The sequence below is a fragment of the Malaclemys terrapin genome, chromosome 7 (genome assembly GCF_027887155.1).
Source record: "Malaclemys terrapin pileata isolate rMalTer1 chromosome 7, rMalTer1.hap1, whole genome shotgun sequence".
Classification (NCBI taxonomy): domain Eukaryota; kingdom Metazoa; phylum Chordata; order Testudines; family Emydidae; genus Malaclemys; species Malaclemys terrapin.
Window position 1 is genome coordinate 114,412,413 of NC_071511.1, and position 25,570 is coordinate 114,437,982.

General features: G+C 40.9%; 1 protein-coding gene and 1 pseudogene across 4 annotated transcripts in view; one reads left to right on the top strand and one right to left on the bottom strand.

The window, feature by feature from the left end:
* The window catches only part of ATRNL1 (attractin like 1), a 991,165-nt gene that overhangs the window by 34,025 nt on the left and 931,570 nt on the right, over positions 1–25,570 (bottom strand). The window lies entirely within an intron of this gene.
* On the top strand, positions 19,562–20,409 carry LOC128840260 (TIMELESS-interacting protein-like; annotated as a pseudogene).

Here is a 25,570-nt window from a genome sequence, read left to right on the forward strand (position 1 = left end):
TAGTGCTATAAAATAATAAAAGTATGCTTTAAACTCTGATATATCTGGGAATAAATTCAGAACTTTTTTTTACCTTCTTTTTAGAGGTGATCCTATGCAGTTTCCTGGCTGGGTACCAGGTACTGAAGGGGAAAATACATAAAAAGGCACCACTGAATTAGGAGAGTAATAATAATTACGTTATCTTGGTAGGATGAAATAGTTTTTTTTTAAATGTATATGCAGAGTCTGGAGTGGAATAGAATGAATGAGGAACCTCAGTTTGGATGAAACAATTGCAAGAGCAAATACAACTTAATGGAGGACATGAAAGCAATTAACAATGAAAAGCCATTGATGCAAAAGGATAGTTCTAGAGATTAGAATCTTATTGAAACAAATGCTGCTACATTTGATCATAATGAATTGAGTTGAAAGAGCTGCAAAACCACCTCACTGAGCACAGGAGGAAAATAAAATAATAATTCACTACTGAATTACAGTACCATACTTTCTGACCAATAAACCACTCTATGGCATTCACAATGCTTGCAGTTTTCAGAAATAAGAAACTCAGGTAAACTGCATGACCTATTGGGAGAATTGAACTTCTGGTATTATTTACAGCTATCTTAATAATAATAATAAAAATACTTCTATAGAACCTTCAACTTGCTCTGTTTTTAGAGCATGGTGTAAGTAACATTGGTGCTCCAAACAGATTAAAATCTAAGATAAACAAGGCAATCACAGGAGAAGACATGAGGCAATAGTGTAGTGAAGGTAGATCAAAGAGGAATTATTGGTGAGGTAAAGAAAGGCAGAATCACTGGAAGGAGTTTAAGGAGGAGAGAAAAGAAGCTTGGCAGAAAGCAGTTAGAGACTGTTCTGAGCATGACAGAAAACACAAAACCGAAAATATGACAGAAGGACAAAGAGTGGTAAGGAGTGAAGACTGGAAGGAGCACAGAAAGTGGGTGGGAGGAAATGGTTAATTACATGAGAGATGTAAATCAGGAAAGATTACACAGGGCTATGAAACAAGTTGAGGATAAAGATTTTGAATTTGATCTTGCAAGAGACAAAGGGAAGGCTAGAAGGAAGGTTACAGTAATCAAGGTGAGAGATGACAAAGGACAGTGAGAAAATGGGAAATACTGGGGTATTAATTCAGAAGAGGTGATAGCAAGAGTCTGAATATGGGTCAGATGAAGAAAGATGAGTCTATAATACCAAGGGTGTCTGTCTGTGAAGGATAGTGGAGTTAATAATGGTAAAGGATTTAGGTGAAGGACAGGGATCAGGAGGAAAGATGCATTCAGCTCTGTAAGATTGAGACTCAGATGGCAGTAGGACATCTATGCGTAGCCATCTGGAGATCTGAGATTGGACAGAGGAGTAGGGGGCAGAGGTATAGAGGCAGACTTAGGAATCATCTTCATAAAATTAATATCTGAAACTATGACAATGGATGAGATTGCTGAGAGAGAGAAGAGGGAGAGACAGATCTGACAGATCTCAATAGATGGGTGTCAACAGTGAATCGTCATCAAATGAAGGTGTGTCTAGTGTGGTTCCACAGGGATTGGCAATAGGCCCGATGCTATTCAACATTTTCATCAATGATCTGGAAGTAAATATAAAAACACTACTGATAAAATCTGCAGATGACACAGTTTGGTGGAATGGTAAATAATGATGAGGACAGGGCAGTCATACAGATCATTTTGTACTTGGGCCATTTCAGACAAAATGTTTTAATATACCCAAATGCAAATTTATACATCTAGGAACAAGAAATGCAGGCCATCCCTACAGAATGGAGTCTGTGTTCTGGAAAGCAATGATTCTGAAAAGGATTTAGCAGTCAGAGTGGACAAGCAACTAAACACAAGCTTCTAGTGCAGGGGTCAGCAACCTTTCAGAAGTGGTGTGCCGAGTCTATATTTATTCACTCTAATTTAAGGTTTCGCGTGCCAGTAATACATTTTAACATTTTCAGAAGGTCTCTTTCTATACGTCTATAATATATAACTAAACTATTGTTGTATGCAAAGTAAATAAGGTTTTTAAAATGTTTAAGAAGCTTCATTTAAAATTAAATTAAAATGCAGAGCCCTCTGGACCGATGGCCAGGACCCGGGCAGTGTGAGTGCCACTGAAAATCAGCTTGTGTGCCACCTTCGGCACACGTGCCATAGGTTGCCTACCCCTGTTCTAGTGCAATGCTGTGGAAAAAAGGCTAATGCAATCCTTAGATATGTAAACAGGAAAGCAGTGAACAGAAGTAGGAAGGTGACTTTACTTCTGTATATGGCATTGGTGAGACTGATATTGGAATACTGCATATTGTTCTGGTGATCACATTTTATAAAATATATTGAAAAATTGGAGAGAGTGCAGAAGACAGACACAAAAATGATTTGAGGGGTGGAGACAATATCTGAGAGACTTAAAGAGCTCACTCTCATCAGCTTTTCAAAAAGAAGATTGAGAGGTGACTTGATTACAAGGTATAAGTACCTTCATGGGGAGAAAATTCTGGTACTACAGGGCTCTTTAATCTAGCAGAGAATGGAGAAATAAGAATCAATAGCTGGAAACTGAAGCCAGACAAATTAGACATAAGGCACACAGTTTTAAACAGGGAGGGTGATTAACCACTGGAACAAACTACTTAGGGTACATCTACACTACGGGGGGAGTCGATTTAAGATACGCAAATTCAGCTACATGAATAGCGTAGCTGAATTCGACGTATCACAGCCGACTTACCCCGCTGTGAGGACGGCGGCAAAATCGACTTCTGCGGCTTTCTGTCGACGGCGCTTACTCCCACCTCCGCTGGTGGAGTAAGAGCGCCGATTCGGGGATCGATTGTCGCGTCCCGACGGGACGCGATAAATTGATCCCCGCAAGGTCGATTTCTACCCGCCGATTCAGGCGGGTAGTGTAGACCTAGCCTTAGAGAAGTAGTGGAGTCTCCATTTTTTGATGTCATCATATCAAGAATGGATGAATTTTCAGAAGATAGCCAACCACAAAAGTTATGCTTTAGTCAAAGGCAAGTTAGTGGGCTCAACATAGGGGCAACTGGGTGGAATTTAATGGCCTGCGATATACAGGAGGTCAGAGTAGATGGTCTCAAACTCTATGGATCTATGAGATCAAGGAGTAAATCCTTAAAGGTACAAACAGAAAGTGGAAGAGCAAAGGGTGAGGTGCCACTGAAATAGGGTATTGCTGTAAGTATACGTAACAATATCAGTGATAACAACTGTTAGTATAATATAAGCAAAACTGCCCTTTCACTTTGACAGAAAGCAAAGAAACAAAAACAATTAAGTGGTTCTCTTGATCCCAAAGGAACACACTTCATTCTTCACTAAGAATTTGCTTGGAATTAATACCATTAACATTTGCATTGATGTATAATTTAAAAGAAGTCACAAGCATATGCAGGAATTTGGGGATAGACTGAAATGCAACTGTCTGAAAATTCCCTAAATATTTTGCAGTGAATGAAGATAAGAAAGCAAAACAAAGCTGATTTCTAGGGGGAAAAAATAAACTAAAAGACATCATATAATCTATATGTGCTTTTGTAAAATCTGTAAAATCAATATGAATTCCCATCTTACATCAAGTTGTAAATATAAAATATTTTCAGGAGACCATCTATTAGTACTTCAGTCAGCAGAGCTCTGAAGCACCCTTGGCTGTATACGCGCACAAGAGATTTTCTTATATTTTTTCTAATGTGCCTCAACTTTATATATTCAGACATGATGGGTGTTATTGCTAAATGAATTCCAGAAATATTCCCTTAGTAGGAACAGATTAAATTGACGTTAAAAATTTTATTTTGGAAAAAAACATGGGCCAAAGCAGAGCAGAAAATCCAATGGTACTAGGGGACTCAATTTTTTTATGCATTGTAGCCAAAATTGTAGGTGAGTCAGACATTTGGTAATGAAATATTTGAAACAAATGTAACCTGTCTGAAATAGTTTATCCAGAATTCTTTGACCCCTAGGAAAACTATGCAGGGATCTCAATTTTCAAGACCATGCAATCAGCGTGTAGTCTCCCTGTGGTAGTTTTAGATGTTTTCTATATCAGAGCTCTCTCTGAGTTACTTTTTAAAGTTTTATTAATCTAATGAGATCATAGAGTCCTGTTATTAGTGATGCAGAAGATCTTCTCTGCACATTTCCCCTTTTTCCATGCCTGGGAAAATCTGCTGCCTTTGGGGCCATGTCCTGCACTGGCCTCCTCTGTTGGTCTGGGGAGATGTATCGGTGGGACATGAATCATTCCCACCACCTGTTGAGAAAATGCTGCAGAGACATAGTGATCTCTACTGCTGCATTAAATGTTCTGTGGAGCCCTTGGTAACCCCAACTCCTCCATTTGAATAGGGGGTCAGGAATTCCCTGAAAGAGGGGTGCCAAAGAAACCACCTTCTCAGGAAGCTGGAGGGATGGGGTTAATGGGAAAAAACAGGGCTCTGGCCTCATACATTTGCGGGGATCTGTTGCCTTTAGGTGAGGAATTATTGCTTGTTCTGTTAGACTCCTATCCTGGAAATACATACACAGGTGGTTAACTTTAAGCAATTGATTAGTCCCACTGAAGTCACTGGAACTACTCACACTCTTGTAGTTAAGCGATAGTTTGTTTGCAGGGTCCTGAATGATATGGGGAGGGGAAGGAACCAACATGTCAATAGTGGAAGAATCCATTCCCTGATGGAAGAATCCAGGAAAACTCTGGGAAGATCCACATGGAATTTTCTCCCTTTTGCCCTGACTGCCTTCCACATTCTTTCCATGTGTGCCCAAATCAATGCTCGCTTTGCACATCTTCCATACAGCGTACATATCCCAACCATCTGAGCTGTCTTTCTTTGATATTATCTAGCATGTCCTCCTCTGTCACCTCCTTTATTCTTACAATTGTTATTTGGTCTTTCCATTAAATGTGTAATAGGTTCCTCAGCCATCTGTGTTGGACAGCCTCCAATCTCTTTGTGTTAGCCACTGTCATTAGCTAAGTCGTGTTTGCAAATCTCTTTCAAGGATTGGGTCTCTCTGGTCAAACCTAGCCCATATACGCTACACTAGAGACTATGAAGAGGAGGTCCTATTTTGAAAATTACCGAACGGAAAACAATTTGTAAATATTGTGAATGGATGCATTTTTCTGCTACTGTATATAAAATATTATTCTGTTATCCTGTCAGTATTTGTGAAGCATACATCATGGCTGGGAACTCTTTTTTGCAATTCCTTGGGGATATTTGGTGATATAATGTTACTGAAGTTGGAAAATATCTATTAGATTTCCCCAGTTCTTTCTCCTACCAATGCAGGATTGCTCACCACAGTATATTTTCCAGTGCTTTCATTTTACTATGGTATTGTTTACTTAAGATTTTTAATCTGCTACACAGCTCTAATTGTTTGACATATAATTATAGATATGAAACTGTTTTGCTTTTTATGAAAAAATGCCCTTTAGAGAGCACAAAACAAAAATTAAATGAATATAAAATAATAGTATTATTTCAATAGTGCTAATTGCATAACAGACAATTAAAATAAGAAGCTTTTGATGAAATAATTGTTTTAATTATATAGCACACTTAGGTTTACTGGCTGTAAACACTTCAGCTTTTATCATTAAGATGGATTTTGATGTACACTGCTCCCTGGGCTTTATTTAAGAAAACAAACTAGAACCTCAAATCATTGCATAACTGTGCTAGTTCAAAACAGAGGCAGGTTTACCAATTGTAAATGCTTCAGCTTTATCATTAAGATTGATTAGGGTGACCAGATGTCCCGATTTTATAGGGACAGTCCCGATATTTGAAGCTTTTTCTTATATAGGTGCCTATTACCCTCCACCCCCTGTCCTGATTTTTCACCCTTGCTATCTGGTCACCCTAAGATTGATTTTCATGATCCCTGGGTTTTATGTAAGAAAACAAACTAAACCCTCAAATTATTGCATAAGAGTATAAGTGGGAAAAGAGGCAGATCTGGTGGTTTTCAGATCATGCAGTGTACTGAAAAGGGACAAACCTAAGAAAGAACACAGACAAATCAATGTCTACAAAAACTGTTAGCTCTTGGGGTTTGATGAGAGAGTAGTCTTTATGTCACTCAAGAATGACACCTGCTAGCTTACCAAAAGAAACATACACAGAGCTCTGAATAGAGCTCAGTTCAGCCCTTCTCACTGTAGAACAAATGAGTTGACAAGTCTTTGTAGAGAAAAAGGGAAGTGATAATGGAAAAAGTATGAAGATAAATACTGAAGAATGCATGTGAAGGCAAATGTTCAACTGACCTAATTCAATGGCTTCACAGGCTCTGTATTTCAAGACCCCAATGAGGTACTGCTCTTCCAAACAGTTACTACAGCACATACATCTCTATTCATGTGCCTATTCCCATTTATTTCAAAGGGAAAAAATGCAACCAAAGATCTCTGTTGTAGTAACTGTGTATAGGATAGGGCTCAAGGTTATTATAAGGATTTGCATTTTCAGATGTGCTACTGTTGTAGTATAGTGCTAGCTATGAAGGGCAGTAGACACTGAACACTTAAGGTTAGAGGGTAAAAAATGACTACTGGTTACAGGTGATGAACTGATTTCCCATGCAAAATGCATCAAACCCAGTATGTTATTGTAACAAAATCCTCTAGACAATAAAGAAGGGAGGGGCATTTTAGGGGGTACTAAATGCTTTGAAGTGGGAGAGGAAGAGAAACGGATGGAGGGAGTCAGCAGCTATAGAAATGCCCTGGTGGCGTAACAAGAATTTTTCCACTGGAGAATACAACACTTATCCACAAAGTGCTCTTCTTTTCTTGAGTTAAAATGTACTTGTAAACAAGTTTACATTTGTCTGTGAAATAACTACATTAACAATTGCCTGTATTCTCGCTGCCCAGTCAACTCAGCAAACAGAGCGAGCAGATTTCTGCTTCAGTGAAAGTCACTCTATTACTTTCATGAAATTTCAAAAGTATCCTTCTTTTAGAAGAGAAGAAAAAATCCCCCGGTGCCCTGGCTGCTGAGTGAATTTGTACAAATACAGCAGAAAGCTACAGAACTGCTTGGCAGGATTTTGAGGAGTCTCTTATCTCTATAATGCATTCGCACTGACTCTGAACCTCGAAGTGCAAACAATACACTCTTGTCAGTCTTGATCTCTCCTTGTAACCCCCAATCAAACTGGGTAAAGGATGGCAGCACCTAATGTATCTGTTTAAACTATCACATTTTAATATGCTCCAACTGTAAAAATTTATCTCATTTCGTTTTTGTTGTGAGGAATGTTCTATCTTAAGCATCACTACTCATTAGTTTATCTTCTCAATGGCTGAGTTGCCAGACAGCTCTTGCAATTTATTCCAATATATGAGGGGAAAAATCTATTATACATTTTATAGGGAAAGGACGAAACTAAGCTTTTCAAAAAATCTATGGGGCAGATCTTCAGCTCATGTAAACTGGTATATCTCCATAGAGGTCAATGCAGATATGCCAAATTACACCAACTGAGGATCTGCCTCTCTCTCTAGCTATTCTACTTAGAGTGTCAGTCACTGTAGTATCAGAGTGTTGCTATTTGTAGCAGACAGACACTAAAACTATTCACAGAATTCGGTTACTTCCAAATCAAGTATTAAATGGGAAAAGACAGTGTGCATTCAAAAAAGGGAGTAAATGGAAATTAGTTTCCTATAATTTTTCTTGTTTGGTGATAGCATCTGAGAAAATTCCCACTCCCTTAGCTGTAAAGAATTTTTATCTTTTTTCATTCTGGTCGGACACCAGAAGATACTTGGATCTGGTCTAAAATAAACCAGGTTGTTGAAATGTCCATCCTATTTTCCTTTCTAATGTGACTGGTTCAGTCCTCAAACTTTTCCATTATGATCAGGTTGCTTTCATCACTTTGCCTCTGTACCTGCTGCTGACATTATTCTTGCATGAAGCGGAGGGGTCCAGTGCCTGAAATGGTCAAATTTTAAGCAAAAAGAAGAACAGGAGTACTTGTGGCACCTTAGAGACTAACAAATTTATTAGAGCATAAGCTTTCGTGGACTACAGCCCACTTCTTCGGATGCATATAGAATGGAACATATATTGAGGAGATCCTCAATATATGTTCCATTCTATATGCATCCGAAGAAGTGGGCTGTAGTCCACGAAAGCTTATGCTCTAATAAATTTGTTAGTCTCTAGGGTGCCACAAGTACTCCTGTTCTTCTTTTTGCGGATACAGACTAACACGGCTGTTACTCTGAAATTTTAAGCACTAAGGGAAGCTGCTGACATTCTCACATTACACTACAAATAGAGTAGTGGGAGTTCTAGGATGATGTCATCTTTTTAAAACTAAATATGTTTTTCAATCAAAGAGATTCGCTTTCATCTTGTGATAAACAAATAAATGGAAATGTCAAATTCACAGCTTTGTTGGCCAGCTCAATTTCCCAGGGTAATATCATTCAGAGAAAGATTCAAGGCGTCACTCTGTGCTTTCATAGTAGCTCTCTGTGCCCTCTCCTTCAAAGGCACCAATGCTCTCTTACCCATATCCACATCCCTTTCCACTGATTTATTTAAATGAGGAAGGACAGGGTTGTGCTGAAAGCACAGGACTGGGAGTCAGGGGACACTGGTTCTATCTCCAACTCTGTCACAGATGCTCTCCTCCTCAATATTATTATGGCCAATATTTAAAAACTTGGATGCTTTAAGTTAGGCACCTAAATCCAAGTTTAGGCACGTAAATAAACAGGAAGAGGTGCTGAAAATCAAGCCACTTATTTAGGTGCCTAAATATGAAGTCAATGGAAGATGCAGATGCAGAAGAAGTATAAAAGTGAAGTCATTCGTTTAGGCGCCTTATGGAATTAAAGTGTTTAACTTTACGCATTCAGGTTTAAAAATTTTAACCTAACTGACCTACCCAGTTTCCTAGGTGGTACAAGAAGGCTAATATTATTTGTCTAATTCACAGGGCTGTTATGAGGCAGAATTCACAAATACTGTATTTGGAGACTCTGAATGGAAAGTGCTATAGAAATGGAAAGGTTTTGTAATTATTATTAATTTACGGTTATCTACAGTTTTCTCCCTTGTCAATAGTAATCAATCTAGTGGCTAGGCAAGTGACACTAGATCTGTCTTAGAAACTACTACTTATGCCACCTGAAAAGCCCTGAGGTCAATGGGCATACAATACATTTAGCTTTTCTTTCACGTGAGCCTAAATGTTACTCATACTATACACATTATCCAAACCAGGAGAGGAGCCCTTCCTTTTTTGGAATATATTATGCATCCAAACTGTCTGAAAATAAAAAAAATGTCATTAAGTTAACACACTCCCTTTGCATAGAGGAAACCCATCATTATGTGGTCACATTTTCCTCACTAACTACATTTTATTGGCTACATCTCTAAATCTGATAGTGTCTTTCAGGAGCTATCAAATGTATCATAACATAAGCTATCAAAATGAATAAAATATAAAGTGCATACTCCCAAGAGAGATCATTTCCAAGCATGTAAACTTTTATCTTACTTTTGAAAAAATGTCAAATCACTCGAAGCAGCACTTTTAAAAATATGATTTATGAAAAAGGATCTTTTTATAGGCTCTAGCAACTATATAAAAGTCCTTCACATAGTAGAGTTACTACAACTTTGAACAAAGACTAGTAAAACGGGTGATGAATGGGAACAGGTAAGACAGAATCATGGCTTCAGCACTCAATCAAGCATCTTTGCGTTCAGTAAATAGCTCTGACTAAGAATTAAGTATGTTATAGCTGATGAAGCATCTTTCAACTTCTCAATTTGCATTCAATAGATTACATGTTCGTAGCATAATAGATATTGCCATGCTAACGCGCTAACAGTGATCTAGTATCCACTGAAGTGTTCTGGGTGCATAGATAAGTGAAGACTTCAATGTCATCCATTTTATTTCAGCCCTGAAGACTCCGGTTACACTAAAACATAGTGCTCTTTTCAGTGCACTCACCTCATAATGTACTGCTTATAGTGTATGTTGTTATTAATTATTCACAGAGTACTCATAATGTGACTTGATCCTCTACCAACCCTCATGCTAGAGCTTTGGAAGGTGATTCTTTACTGAACCTGCTGGACACAAAGGAACCTTGCAGTTTTTTGCTGTCTACCTCTAGACCAGGGGCGGGCAAACTTTTTGGCCTGAGGGCCACATCAGGTTTCCAAAATTGTATGGATAGCCGGTTAGGGGAGGCTGTGTCTCACCAAACAGCCAGGCGTGGCTCGGTCCCCACCTCCTATGGGACCCCCCTGCTTCTCGCCCACTGATAGCTCCCCCGGGACTCCTACCCCATCAAACTCCCCCCCCCCCCATTCCCTGTTGCCTCCCCCCCGGGCCCCTGCCCCATCCAACCCGTTCCCTGCGCTCTGACCGCCCCAACCCCTATCCATACCCCCACCCCAAACTCCCCTGCCCTCTATCCAACCCCCCCCCCCCCGCTTCCTGCCCCCTTACCTTGCTGCCTGGAGCACTGGTGTCTGGCGGCGCTACAGCCGCGCCGCCCAGAGCACCAGGTCAGGCCGCGACTCTGCAACCGTGCTGCCCGGCTGCACAGAGTGTTGTGCCGGTGGCGCGGCATGCTGAGGCTGCAGGGGTTGGGGACAGCAGAGGAGGGGCCAGGGGCTAGCCTCCCAGGGCAGGAGCTCAGGGGCTGGGCAGGAGGGTCCCACTGGCCAGATGTGGCCTGCAGGCCATAGTTTGCTGACCTCTGCTCTAGACTAACACAACCTACATTACCCCATATCATCACATAGGTCAGGGGCGGGCAAACATTTTGGCCCGAGGGCCACATTGAGGTTGCAAAACTGTATGGAGGGCCAGGTACGGAAGGCTATGCCTCCTGAAACAGCCTGGCCCCCGCCCCCATCCGCCCCCTCCAACTTCCCATCCCCTGACTGCCCCCCTCAGAAACCCCAACCCATCCACCCCCCCTCGCTCCTTGTCCCCTAACCGCCCCCTCCTGGAACCCCCCTGCCCCTAACTGCCCCCTCCCGGGACACCACCCCCAAGCCAACCCTCCCTGTCCCCTGACTATCCACACCCCCACCCCCTGACAGGCCCCCCCTGGACTCCCACGCCTAACCAACCACCCCCTGCTCCCCGTCCCCTGACCCCTATCCACACCCCGCCCCCGAGACTCCCACGCTTATCCAACCCCTCCACCCCTCACACACGTTCCCCGTCCCCTGACCGCCCCCCCAGAATCTCTGCCCCATCCAACCACCCCCTGCTCCCTGTCCCCGACTTCCCCCTGGCCCCCTTACCATACTGCTCAGAGCAGCATGTCTGGCCGCGGTGACGCCCAGCCAGAGCCAGACATGCTGCCCTGCAGGAGTGCGCAACTCTGCTGCTCAGTGCGCTGCCCGCACGGCGGCGTGGCTGCGGGGGCGGGGGGGCTAGCCTCTGCAGCCGGGAGCTCAAGGGCCGGGCCAGATGTGGCCCGTGGGCCATAGTTTGCCCACCTCTGACATAGGTTCTCCCTAAGTTCTATCTCAGGGATCGGCAATCTTTGGCACGTGGCTCGCCAGGGTAAGTACCCTGGCGGGCTGGGCCAGGCTGGTCTGTTTACAGCACATCCCTCGGCCCGCGCTGCTTCCCGCAGCCCCCATTGGCCTGGAGCAGTGAACTGCGGCCAGTGGGAGCTGCGATCGGCTGAACCTGTGAATGCGGCAGGTAAACAAACCGGCCCGGCCCGCCAGGACAGCTGCATGCCAAAGGCTGCCGATCCCTGCTCTATCTTGTGTAGGCAGTCATAAAATGGACTGCTAACTACACTACAGTCCCTATCCCAAAGGGATCCTTATATTATAATCTTAAATAGACAGACACTACAGTTCAATCACATAATACCCAGGTTATGAGGATACGTTTTTTGTGAAGGCTGATAGTATGCTTGGCACTATCCAGGTACAAACAAAGACATGGCCCCTACTTGAAGGAGTTTATAATTTAGAAAGATATGCAGATTAAAATTTAATTTCAAAACACGGTATTACTAAAAAACACTTTTGGTGGATTAATATTGTAAAAGCTTAATGAGAGAACTGTGCTTTAGGGAGGGATATTACATGGGTAGGATACACATTTGGTGAGTAGCCAGCCTGGAGAACAATGCACCAGCTGAGGCACAGGAAGCCAGGGAGATGAGCCTTGTTTCTCCACCTTGTAAACTGCGTGAGAGCACACAACTAACAAATTTTTTGTGCAAGCACTTCTAATTTTAAACACAGGCAAGCTGCATTGAAGTATCATTACTGAGGAGACAAACCACTAAAGCTGGAAAGTTCGGAGTAAAGGCTGTTAGAACTCTTAAACTCAGTCTATTTGTGTAGAGTCATCCTACATGTATGGTTCTTTGTCTCTGCACAACATTCTACAATGTGACACATGATTTTTCAAATTTAATTTTTTAAGAGAAATTTTAATTTTCCAAAGACAGTTAATGTATAAGCCATTACAGCTAACCTTGCATTTTAACTATACTGCTGGCAATATGGGTCAGGACAGTGTAATTACATATTGTCCTTTGCTTGTCTGCACTGCCAGACAAGAGAACTTGGTTTGATTCTTAGACCCAGTCTCTTCTTCCCTTCGTTGGCAAGTGCTGCGAGTATAGCTTCATATATTGTTCTGCAGCAACTTCTGTGTCTGAACAAAGAAAGGAATTGATGGGCTCTAAATCGCACCTCATCCAGCTCTCTTTGGTCGAAGAATGTTGCTGAAATGAGGGAGGAGAAATCCTCTGACGGGGATGAGAGAAAAGAGTGCTCCTTTGAGGGCACATACGCACTCACACACAAAACGGATCAAATACAATCAATATCCAGGGCATGATTAAACAGAGACACCATTTTTTATTCAAGTGAATGGAATATTAACCCCCTCATTGCTGAACTTCTTTAGAAGACGGAATTTCATGTGAGTTTTCAACTTGTCATGGATTGGAGGGGGGAATGGTGGGGAGGTGATGGGCTGGATAAAGCAGAAAACACGGTAAGCAGATGGAGGAAAAAGAGTCAGAAAGAGAGTTATGGAAAGATGAGTAATTAGGGGGAGGCAGAGCCTTTGAGATATAGGCACAGACTGGTGGTCATGGTAGGTGGGTTCAGATGGCGCAGGAAGAAAGTATATGGATTGAAAATGGGGCTGTCTCTAGGCTGAGTGGGAGCAAAAGGAGTGAGATGGCTTGGGAGAGTGGGGAGCTTGTAGGACACACATGAGAGTAATCAATCAGTCATGGTGAGGAGCTGGGCCAGGAAGAGAAGCAGGAAAGGGGGATAAGCTGAGAGGATCTGCTAGAAGGCGGGAGGGATACTGTGATTTAGGATCCCTCCAGTCCCTGGTTGCAGGTTGGAATCCAGTTTTGCTCCCTAATCTCTGATGCACGGAACAGTGCAAGGGACATGCACTCTAATCCAATTAATTCCCCTCTGTGGGAAAAACTAAAGATCAAGCAGCAGCTGCAAGCAGGTCCCAGCAGGGCAAGGAGACAGAAAATAAAAAAGTGTTTGTGGCTGCAGCAAAATGTCAAATTCCATAACATCTTGGAAAAATACCAAATTTCATGACTGCAGATTTGCAAAGTCCCTGGGAAAGTGACTGAGATGAACAGGGCAGTTCACACCTCTTTGAGTTATTGTTTCGGGTTGTCTTCAGACTCAGGCAGATGACACTGCCTCTGTAACACTTGGTATATATTTTCAAGGTCATCTGCATAACTAGAAGAGCAGAATTGGGGCTGGAATTTCTCATATGGTTCTAAAAGTGTTGGATTTGTTTAAGTAACTTTGTCAGGAAAGTAACAGGAAATGTTTTAGCTCAATTCCTGTGAGGCTAGATTATTAATGAATTTCACTAGTTTGGTTTTGTTCTAGTACCTGTCTTGAATACTGACAGAATTTCACTGATCTGATTATGCAGGACAGGGGGCAGCATTATGACTATTGTTTAGATCAATTTCCAGATTTCTTGTATTACTTTTTCAAACACATCCTTCAGGCCGTGAGTGGTAATCCCAACATCCACTAACCAGCACTCCTCCATATTCTTGGTTGTAACACTAAGACTACAATGCAAACAAATAATGTCTTCCTAGCTCTGTTTAAGAACAGAACCAAGTCTTTTCCATAAATGTTTTTTTTTAAATCTTGTGGTTTAAAGGACTGATATGAAAAAGAATTTAAAAGAATCTGGAATTTAAACCCTAGAAGTAAAGTTTTAATGTGAGTAAAATTTTACACCTAAAATACTCACAATATGTCTTTGAGCTCAGAACACTGGAATTTACAATTGAAAATCAATAATGTTGTTTGTATACAGTGCACCATTGCACGTAATATACTCTTTACTCACAAGCTCTGCTTAGTATTTGATTACTGGGGACCTCATCCTGCAGTTGCCAAATGCCCGTTGACTGCAATGAGAATTGAAGGATACTCAGCAGTTGTCAGGATTGTGCTGGTGGTATGTAACATGGAACACAAAAGTGCAGTGCATTCAGAAATAATCATAGGGTAAGAACCTGGTAATTTCCCCTTTCTAAACCAAAGTGCAGATTACGTTAATTACTTTAAAGTTTCCTAAACGTAATTATCAAGTAATCTGCAGAAGTATGTAATTACTATGCAGATGCCTGGTACTGTATTTGGCAAGAAAAGCCTATGTATTTACCATGTGATAATGTAGCCACACGTCAGTGGTGCAATTCAAAATAAACTTGTGACATTGGCAGACCAGGTGCCAGCTCATGCCAAGACTTCAGGTTTCACTGAACACTTACAAATGTAGAGCTGGAAGCCGCTCTTGCTTACTTGTATATTAGTATTATCAAAATAAATATTAGTTGATAAGTTAATAAGAATGTGTTTAGTGTTTTATAAAATGTTTATAGGATACTATATGTATTGTTCTCACTCAACTATACCCCATGTTATAATGTAATGGCAAACATTTGCGTTGTATATATCCCTGTAACTATATAACCAAACAAATGAGAAAGAAGCCTCCTGTAATGCAAATGGTGGTCTCTTACAAGATGTTAAGTCCTCTTCATTAAATGCAAATGAGCCACTGTGTGAGATCAAGGCTCAAAGACTCTGTGAAGTGTGTTCCTTCCCCTCGCACCTCAACGGAGAAGAGACCTTTGTGGGAACTGTTGATGTCTGCTTGGTTTCGGTGAGAAGAAGCTATAAATACAGACACATGGAAAATTCTTCATCTCTGGACTGTTTGGATTCTAACAGGGCAGAATAACTGAACAAGACAATGAAGTTCCCCAGTTACTCTCGGTACCCCTAAAAGACTTTTGGGAAACTGGCAGATTACTACATCTCCTCTACCTTTTGAAATTATAGACTGCAACTCACCTGTACGTATATTTTTACCTGCTTTAACCTCTCAATAACTCTCATTTCTTTTTCTTAGCTAATAAACCTTTAGTTAGTTTACTATAGAATTGTCTACCAGCATTGTCTTTGGTGTGAGATCTAGCATGCAAATCGACCTGGGTGAGTGACTGGTCTCTTGGGATTGGGTGTAACCTGAATATTTTGTGATTTTTGGTAGAAGTGACCATTTATCACATAGTCCAGCTTGCCTGGGTGGCAAGATAGAATGGAGTGTCTAAGGGGACTGTCTGTGACTCCATCATAAGACTATTGTAGTACTTGGGAAATTCACATTTGGTACTGAGTTGGTGAAATCCAATTATAGAACATACTACCAGTTGGGGTGTCTGCCCTGCTTTTGAAAGTCTGCCCGGAGGTAGACACTCATGGTCGTGAGCCACTCTAGACAACGTGACAAAAGTATTACCAGAAAAAAAAACCAATTAATCTTTCACCCAAACTAAATATTTTAATGTTTATTCTTTCCACACACTCTTTATTTCTCAGAATGCCAAAGTATCACGGAGATGAAGAAAGAGTGAAGGTTATTTAGGCACTTTCCCTTACCTGAATGTGCAGAATGCTAGAAGAAGCCAAGTCCAATATTATGACCTCAAATCAGCTGGTTTTGAGTTTAAATACAAAATGATAATGAAGTGTCCAGGTGGCAAAAATTCTGCTATAGCAGCTGCAGAGACCGTTCAAAAACTCAAAACCAGCAGCCTCACAGATTAACAGTTCTCCATAATATTATCTTTGTAACATGCACTTTGTTCCCAATGATAATTAGATATTTAGAGACACACATAATTAGAGAAAATGACTTAATGCTTTTCCGTTTGCTGAGAAATCTACTGGCAGGAAAGGAGATCCACTACAGGGAGTAATGTGATTCTGGTACTGAAATTAGCAGCAAAAGGCAACGACAAAATATTTTTAAATTCTCGGCAAGGTAAAATAATGCTGTACTAAATACAGACCATTTCCCCCCTCAAATGACTTAGTTCCCTTCCTAATAAGTGTTTTATAAACATGGATCTCTGAGAGACATATAGAAGATGTATTAAGAAATGAACAAGAATAAAAATTGCCTGTGAAATAGATCTTTCCTAGCCCAGTTTGGGATAATAGATAAAACATTCAAAGAGCCATTAGTTTAAGAAGGCATTTGTTTCTTCTTTCTCCTCATTTTTACCTTGTGTATCTGCTGCAGCTCTTTCTTTTTCTTTGCTTTTGCTGCTGCAGTGCCTGTCACCAAAACATATATTTAACTGTACATCCTTTTCCCTCTGGATTTTATTTACCATGTCACTCACCAGCTAACGTCATATAAGTACACCTCAAGCTACTGAAAAGGCGCATTCTCCACATTCACCACTAATATCATTCCATAGTGGGGTGCTTTGTGAGAGATGCAGCTATCATCCAAAGACAAACCACTTCTATGACATATTCAATCTGCTTTCACCCACGGCCTGAGGTCAGATGTCTGCAGCACTAGAATGTTTAAGTAGGCCCTACAGCAGGCTGTTCCTGAGCAACTGAGAGTTCTCAGTTGTTTTGTTCAGCACCAAAAACCTCACTCTCTCGTCTATGCAAACACACAGACACACAAAAGAACTATGCTAAATGAACGTTATCTGGGTGGGAAAGTCATGCACTTAAAATTACGAATACTTTAGCTGGCAACAGGACAAGTCTGTTCAGCTGGGGGTAGAGGTGGGATGGGTTGTGCCCACAGACTGGTTGGGATGGGGAGTCTATCTTGGATGCCTCTCTCTCCCCCCACCCCTGTGAGGTGTAGTGCCCTGGGGAAAGGGGTGGGAAATGGGCTGTTGGGGTCACCTGCTGACTCCACAGGATTGTAGGGGGAGCCTGGCCTGGCTCTTTCCATGCTCAAGGACACGAGGGAGTTCCTGTCCCATGTAGTAACTCCAGTGAATGGGATGCTGGGACCATAGGCAGGGTGCAGGGCTGAGAGACTGTGGAGGGGAGAGCCTGATCTGGTTCAGCTCTCCCCATACTGCTCCAGCAGCTCCACTCATCCCAAGTACAGTGACTGCTGCTGCTTCTACAACAGCGGAAGCAACACAAATCTGGCTCTTTAGAACGTGTTCCATTATATGTTGGCATGCTGCCAACATCTTCCTGAGGCATGCAATTGAGAGGATGAAAATTATGATAGTTAACAGTTTATAATTCAGCTAAATCGGAATAGAATTTAATGGGACAAAGAAAATGCACTTCTCTAGCCCAAGGGCTTTCTCCCTGCTAAATTTCAAAGGTCTCCTGGAAACAATAGAGGCGGTAGAATTTCTACTAAAAGTTGTCAAGAATCTTTTATAATTGAAGGTGTTAGACAACCTAAATATATAGCAACCAGACCCCCTATATATATATGTATATACACATATACACTAACTCCACACATACGTGGACATATTTGATAAATTGGGGATCTATGTGATACAGCAGTGTTACTTAAATTTGCCAATTGTCTGAGATAACAATGGGCTAGATCTTGATACCCTCACACATGAATAGTTATAACTTATACAGCGTCAGTGAATCAATAGGGCTGCTTGAGGATTAAAGTAATACTTAACTCAGAAGGGAATCAGAACCTGTCTCTAAATACATATAAGCAGTTAGTTAACCTAATTATTTTGCAATATTCAAGGTACTTCTTATAGTAAATCCAGTATAGGGAAGTACAAAGAAATACTAAGGTTGCCATATCAATCTGTTAGGTAGAATTGGCAAGGTGTTCAGAATCATCTGTGTCAATTGCATTACCACACACCTTTAACTTCTATGTCTCCATACAGCTGCCATTAAAAAAAAATTTCAACCTGTGACAAAAATTTTCCTTCTTTCTTTCCAAATCTGGAATTTGATGGCCAAATTACTCTGGTCTGATATGCAGAATGGACAATTTGAATCTGTACCAATGATAGGTTTAAGATCCATTGTTTTATGACCTTCAAAGTCTCAAATGGATTTTTATGCCTTTGGAAGGGAGAGATTTTCATTTTTCCAATGGGTCACACAGTGTCTGCTTCAAATCCTGCAATATCCTGAGATATTTGTGGGAATGCATGGAATATTCCTTTAAGCAATAAATATCCTGAGGGAAGAAGAAATGATTAGTTACCTATACAGTAACTGTGGTTCTTCAAGATTTGTTGTTGGTATATATTCCACTATTGGAGGGTATGCATCCAGTGCACTCAAGCTGGAACATTTTAGTGATTAACACCCATTAGGACCGTGCATGCATATCCTGCATATACTTGTGTCTTCCACCAAGGGCATAAAGGGCAGAGCTGCCCCAACACCCCAAGTTCCTTTGTCACCTGCAAACCAATGTTTACAGACTCTGAAGTAGTGCAAATGCTGGATAGGTTGTGGAATATATATATATATATGTATATATACATACACACACACACACACACACACACAGAGAGAGAGAGAGAGAGAGAGAGAGAGAGGCAAACATATATAGAGAGAGACAAACATCTCTCACAACAAGAACCACAGTTACTGTACATGTAAATAACCACTTCTCATTATTTTTATATACATATATATTCCATTGTTGTTGACTCCCAAGCAGTAGCCCTTGCTGGATGTGGGTATCAGAAGCCTAATGAAAGAACGAACATAGCACAGTTGTACCAAATTTCACATCTTCTCTGGAAGCCTGGACAATAATGCACAGTGAACATGTGAATTGAGGACCATGTTGCTGCTTTACAAATATCTAAAATTGATAGGGTCTTGACAGATGTCATTGAAGTGGATTGAGCTCTTGCTGAATGAACAGTTATTTTGTCACTGGGCTTTTACTAACCAGCTGATAGTAGAGCCTGATGCACAAGGAGATACAATTGGAGATTCTTTGTGCTGAGACGGCTTCACTTTTGACCTTCTATCTGTATGTGTGTCGGTGTGCGGGAGCATGCAAGTGGTGGGCGCGCTGGAGTTGCCTTCCAGCCGCCGGGACGTGAAGGAGGGGCCCATGCGAGGCCGGGGCTGGCCCTCAGGGGAAAAAACTTAACTGTGAAGATGATAGATCCACTAGCAAAAAAATTGTTTGATCTTCCTGAGTATGATGATACAGAAGATCAAACATTTCCACCTCTTCCACCTCCTTCCTCCCCAGGGAGCGATGATGTTGAAGGAGCCCTCACCAATGAAGAGCAAGATGGAAATAAACCATCCCAAATGAAGGATTCTACTGTGTCTACACAGAATGCAATTAAAAGGCCGATACCTAAATTAGATGCTCAAAGGTTAATTTCAAAGAGAGGACTTCCAGCCTTGCGACATGTATTTGATAATGCAAAATTTAAGGGTAAAGGACATGAGACAGAGGACTTGAAGGCACTTTTAAGACACATGGAACACTGGGCTCATAGGCTGTTTCCAAAACTGCAGTTTGATGATTTCATGGAGAGAGTAGAGTCTTTGGGAAATAAAAAGGAAGTTCAAAGCTGCTTAAAGCGAATTAGACTTGATCTTCCAATTTTACATGAAGATTTTACAAGTAATGAAGGTAGTGGAGGGGGAAATAATGGGCTCAAAATGAAGAAGAATTAGACCCCTTTTCTGAAAACATGAAGGAAGAATTTGATTCTCACTCAAGTACTGCCCTAACAGAGGAGCAACAGCGAAGAATTGAGAGGAACCGGCAACTAGCCTTGGAAAGCAAACAGGCAAAGATGCAATTTAACAGTCAGTCACAAGAAAATGATCTGTCTGCCACCCAGCCAAATGAAGAATTTAAGACAATTGAGGCTCAGGATCCAGATGACCTGACGGAAGTAGAAATTCAAGCTGCTGAAGCCAAAGTTGCTGATATTGAAGCTGTGGACAAAGATATACAACTTAAACGTGCAGAAGAAATCAAATAACCTTTCTGTCTGGATACAATAATGTTTTACAAAGACCCAGATAGCTTAATATACTCAAGTGTCATTGACTTCTCTTCCCTCTCACCCCTGGACATTCTATGGAAATCTTATTCATGACATCAATGTAGCTGGAAAAAATTAATCAGTTTCCCTGTGTAAAAAAGCAGATATCAGCTCTTAAGGTGCTGGAGAAAACAGCTACTATTCAGGAAAGGAGCACAACTACTCTGCATTTCAACTGTTTTTTAAACTAGCTTTTTCCACAGTGACAAAAGGTATCAGTGAAAATATTGACATTAATTTCTTGGAACTATACTATGAAGTGACTTTTTTTTACGATTGACATTCCTCAAGCTTAACTTACCTGGGTCTTGAAAGCCTGAGTTTGTATAAAGTTTTTTACATCCTGTTAATTTATATAATTAAATAATTCTATGCTAGAAACAGTCTAGGAGACTTTCTGAATGCTTAGTTCTGTCCAGATAGAAATATGTTCTATGCACATTCAAGGAATGTAACCTTTCTTCCCCTTTATTTGAATATTGTTTTGGGAAAAATATTGGTAGGTAAATATTTTGGTTTAAATGAAACCATGAAACCACCTTACGGAGAAAGTTATGGTACAGTTTAATGGAAACTTATATGGTGAGCCTGCCATTGTGCTTGCAATTCTCCCACTCTTCTAGTCAATGTTATTGCCACTAGAAAAGATACCTTAGAGACTTAAAGAGAGAGCATGTAGCAAGTATGTAGTAAGCTGAGCCCTTACAGAACTAAATTAAAGTCCCAGCTTAGAAAGGGCTGTTTTACTGGAGGAAAGAATTTTGATAAACTTTTCAGAAATCTCTTCACCACTTGGTGAGAGAATACTGAAGATTGTTGTACAGGGGGTGAATGCCTGACATCACTGTCAAGTGTATCCACAGACAGCAGATTTGTTAAGGTGCAAGTAGTAGTCCAGAATGGCTGCGATTTGAGATTTCAACAGTGATAGTTTTTGTCAAGCCCATATTGAAAATCTCTTCCATTTAGACAGGTATGTAGATCTCATATTGTGTCTGAATATAGAATATCAGAGAGGCAGTGTCCTTGTTGATGACATTAGCCATTGAGCGTCCATGCTGTCAGATGGAGCATTTCAAGATCTGGATGTAAGATGTATCTCTGGTTATGGGAGATCAGATCTGGAATTAGAGTTAAGATTTTGGGTGACCATACTGAGAGGCTTTGAAGGTCCACATATTAAAATTGCCTCAGTCATGCAGGGGCTCTGCTTCTGGCTTGATCTTCAAGGAGGGGGGGGGGGAGGGGAAGGGGAGAGGAGGCGGGGTATGTGTAACACAGACCTGGGGATCCAAGGAACCAGAAGTGGGTTTCTTGGATCCAGAACTCTGTCCCCCTCAACACAGAACTGTTGACATTTTGTGTTATTTTTGGTTGCAAACAAGTCCATGCTTGGGAAAGAAGATGCAAGAAGATGGTTTGAATCACAGCTTTTATCAACCACTAATGCTTGTTCATAGGTTACCTGCTTACAGCATCTGCTAGCTGATTGTGGATCCCAGGCAGATGCTTAGCTGTTAAAGTAATACCATAAAGAATACAAAAATTCCAAACTGCATTGCCTTTTGGAGCAGTTGGGAGGATCTTGCCCCTTCCTGTTTGGTTAAATAAAACATGGCAGTTATGTTGTACATCATTAATTGAATAATAAGTCCTTTTATTTCTGCAAGAAAAGCCTTTCAGTCTCAGAAGATAGCTCTCAACTCCAGTATATTTTTGTGGAGGGACATTTCCTGAGACAACCACAAACCTTGAACTGTTGATTTACCAATGTGGCTCCCCAACCTAAGGTGCATGTGTTTGTCATGCAAATCTTTGATACAGGATGAGAGAAGGGAACTTCCTTGTAAACTTTTGCTAGATCCATCCACCGGTTCAGCGACTGAATAACAGTGGTCAGGATATGCACCGGCATGTCCAGCTGATGTTTGTCTAGTCAATATATTGACCCTGACCAGCTCTGTAAGCAGTCTCACATGTGGAGTCACAAAGGTACCTAAGGCGTGTTATTACAGAAGTCCTAACTTGTGCTTGCAGGTGTGTACACAATTCAAGAATTGTGTGAAATCTTGATGAAGGGAGATAGGCCACAGATGGATAAATTCTGTTTTCTTTGTTAGGATCAATATTGACTTTTCTTTGTTTATTAACAGACCCAGTCGAGTGGACAGCTGCGGATATGCTGGATGATGTTCTCTATTTGACAGTCCACAAACTAGACAGTTCTCCAACTATGGGAATATTTGGATCCCATTCGTCTGAGGCAGTCTGCTACAATGGCTAGGAACTTCGTGAATACTCTGTGATCTGCTGATAGGCCAAATGGTAGAACCCTGTATTCCTAATGATGGTTTCCCACCACAAACCTCAGACAATGTCTGTGGGCCAAATGGATTGCCAAATGGAAATGCACTTCCACAACCTCGAAAGCCCACCAATCGGTTGTAACCATAGTCCAGAAATGCAGGATGTGAAACAGATGGTCTCCAAAGGGATGGAACAGGATAGGAAGACCAAAGTAACTGGTGAGTGGCTCCCGGGCGAGCACTTGAATTTGTTGCTTCAAAGACAAGGTAGGTGGGTAAGATGTCATAGCTGTTAACAAGGGATTTTTCCTACACAATTTTTGTTATTTTCTAGGAGGCTCTCTAGGTCTATACTTATGGTAAGTAGGTTGTCTATGGTAAGTCTATGGAAAGCTGCTTATGGTTGGGACTGGTATAAATAGCCCTAATGACGTGAGTAATTTCTTGCTATTTTTCCAGGAAATATGCTATAATTTCCTGGATTTCTTGAATATTTTTATGGTGTGATATAAACAGACTGCTTTATATGCAGACAATGAATAATTATAGCATTTGTGGGGCGTGTAATGTGTAGTTAAGATTTAGTTTCTATTTTCCCCTCCTTTTTAGTTGTTTATAAGAATGAAAAAGTGGTTGGTTGAAAGCTATTCAGAGGCTGAAGTCACAGTGGACATTAATTTACAATGTATGGGTGACAGGGTAAAAGATGCAAGATAAATGCAATTCCTCATATGATTATATGATATATGAGAGGCCTCTCTCCTCTTACAGATTTATACTACATATGCTGAGATACTACTCACATCATAAACATTTATCAGAGTTAAAACTGCCTCTTCACCATAAACTCATCCCATTATACCTAGGTATTTTAGCTTGTACAATAGAGTATATAACATTATATGTTGTTCTGAAATTCCACCTAGTTTAGTGAGGGAGAGATTGAGGGAATAGATCTGCAGTGCACCAGTCCTTCTTTGTAGCATCTACTGTATGTAATAAGAAAATGACCTTTCTGTTCTGCACTAATACCAAATAAAATTGGTTCCATTTGTGTGTAGAATGAAAGAAACTACGAGTAGTACAGTAACTTCAATCAGATGCATTTTCCTCCATTTCAGCCTCACTGGTCTGGGAAAGGCAATACAGCACTACAACATAATCTGAATTTACAACAAATGCACACAACTGCAGAGATAAACCATAAACCGAGTCTTTTATTTGAAATTGTCAGATCACAAAATGTGCATAATTGATAGTTTTGCTCCTAAAACAAAGCATCTATTAAAGTAAGTTCCTGTATTTGGTAACTAGTAGTCTGCTGCTATTTCTTTAAATAGAGAACTATTCTTTCAGATAAATCATCTGGCCTGAAATGCTGAAAGTACTTTGAACAGAAAAAAGGCTGTGTTACCGTGAGCTGACAGAACAGCTCCAATTAAAGAATGGTAGTTTTGAGGTTGAAGTAGCATCCAACAGAAAAGGAGATTAGAATGCAGGTTACAAACCACGACCAGCAATGCCCATTATAAAAGAAAGCCTTTTAAAAAGTTTACTTTCTGAAATGTGATTTCTCGAGAAGTCATTATTCCATTCTAAGCATTCTGCACAGCATGAGAGCAGAGAACCACCAATTAGAAAACTTTCCCTCCCCCATTAATGACTTTTCGTTACACCTTTTATTGTAATTTCAAAGGATATAAATGAGACAAAATACAAAATAGACAGAAACTAGATGGCTCAGGTTACTGGTAATTGGATCTGTGGCCCTCCACATACAGATTATCAGTTACATCTAGTCCTCCTCACTAGTGACAAAATGTTACTACTCTCTGACATTTATTCAGTGGCCTGTGTGACATGAATCAGTATCTTTCCATTCCATCCTCGTGGAAAGGTGACCACGATAGAAAACCACCCTCAACAGTAGGTACCAATTTGCACCTTTGCTGGCAGGAATTAAGGAATAAATGGAAATAAAGATAACCTTCCTCTTTCCTTCCAGATTTGATAAGCCCTTGCACAGCCAGTGCCTACTTGGTGGACAAACAGCAAACTTCAATATCCAGAGTTTTGAATGCAGCATTAAGATTTATACACACAATTTTGAACTCAAAAGAGAAGGATACGAGTTTAAGAAAGCTGAGTCTCACAACTTCTATTTTTTAAGGAGCAGAGTGAAAAAGAACACATAAACCATTATAAACCAAGTTAGGGAAATCTAGACAGGACAGATTATAGAAAACAGAGTCCATAATGAGTAATATCATAAAGGCCATAAAATAATATGAAAATGAAGCCAAAAGAAGTGCACAGTAAGCTAATAAAAATGGCACAATTATTATACAACAACAAATATGTGAAGTCAGAGCAACCAACTTGATAACAGAAAAACACTAGCAAAACATGGTTCTTTGTAGTGGGGAACATACGTACATCTAGTTTGAATGTTTACAGAAGATCTCATACCTTGTGCACCTGTGGGCTTCCCTGGGGACATTTATTTAGGACTTATCTACACCCAAAGGCTGTACTGCTGTACCTATACTGGTATAGTCAAAGTGGTACAACGCTAGACTCGCTTTCCCTACCCTTCCCCTTTTCTCCTACAACTCCTCCTCAGTCACACATGGAGAAGTTTCTTGGCTGCTCTCCTCCTCTAATCTCTCCACATGCCCCAGTGACCCAGTCTCATCCCCTGGGCTTCCAGGCTGGCACGCACTGTCATCCCCACCCCTTACTTTTCTCTGTAACCTATCACTCTCCTCTGGCTCTTCCTCCTCAGAATACAA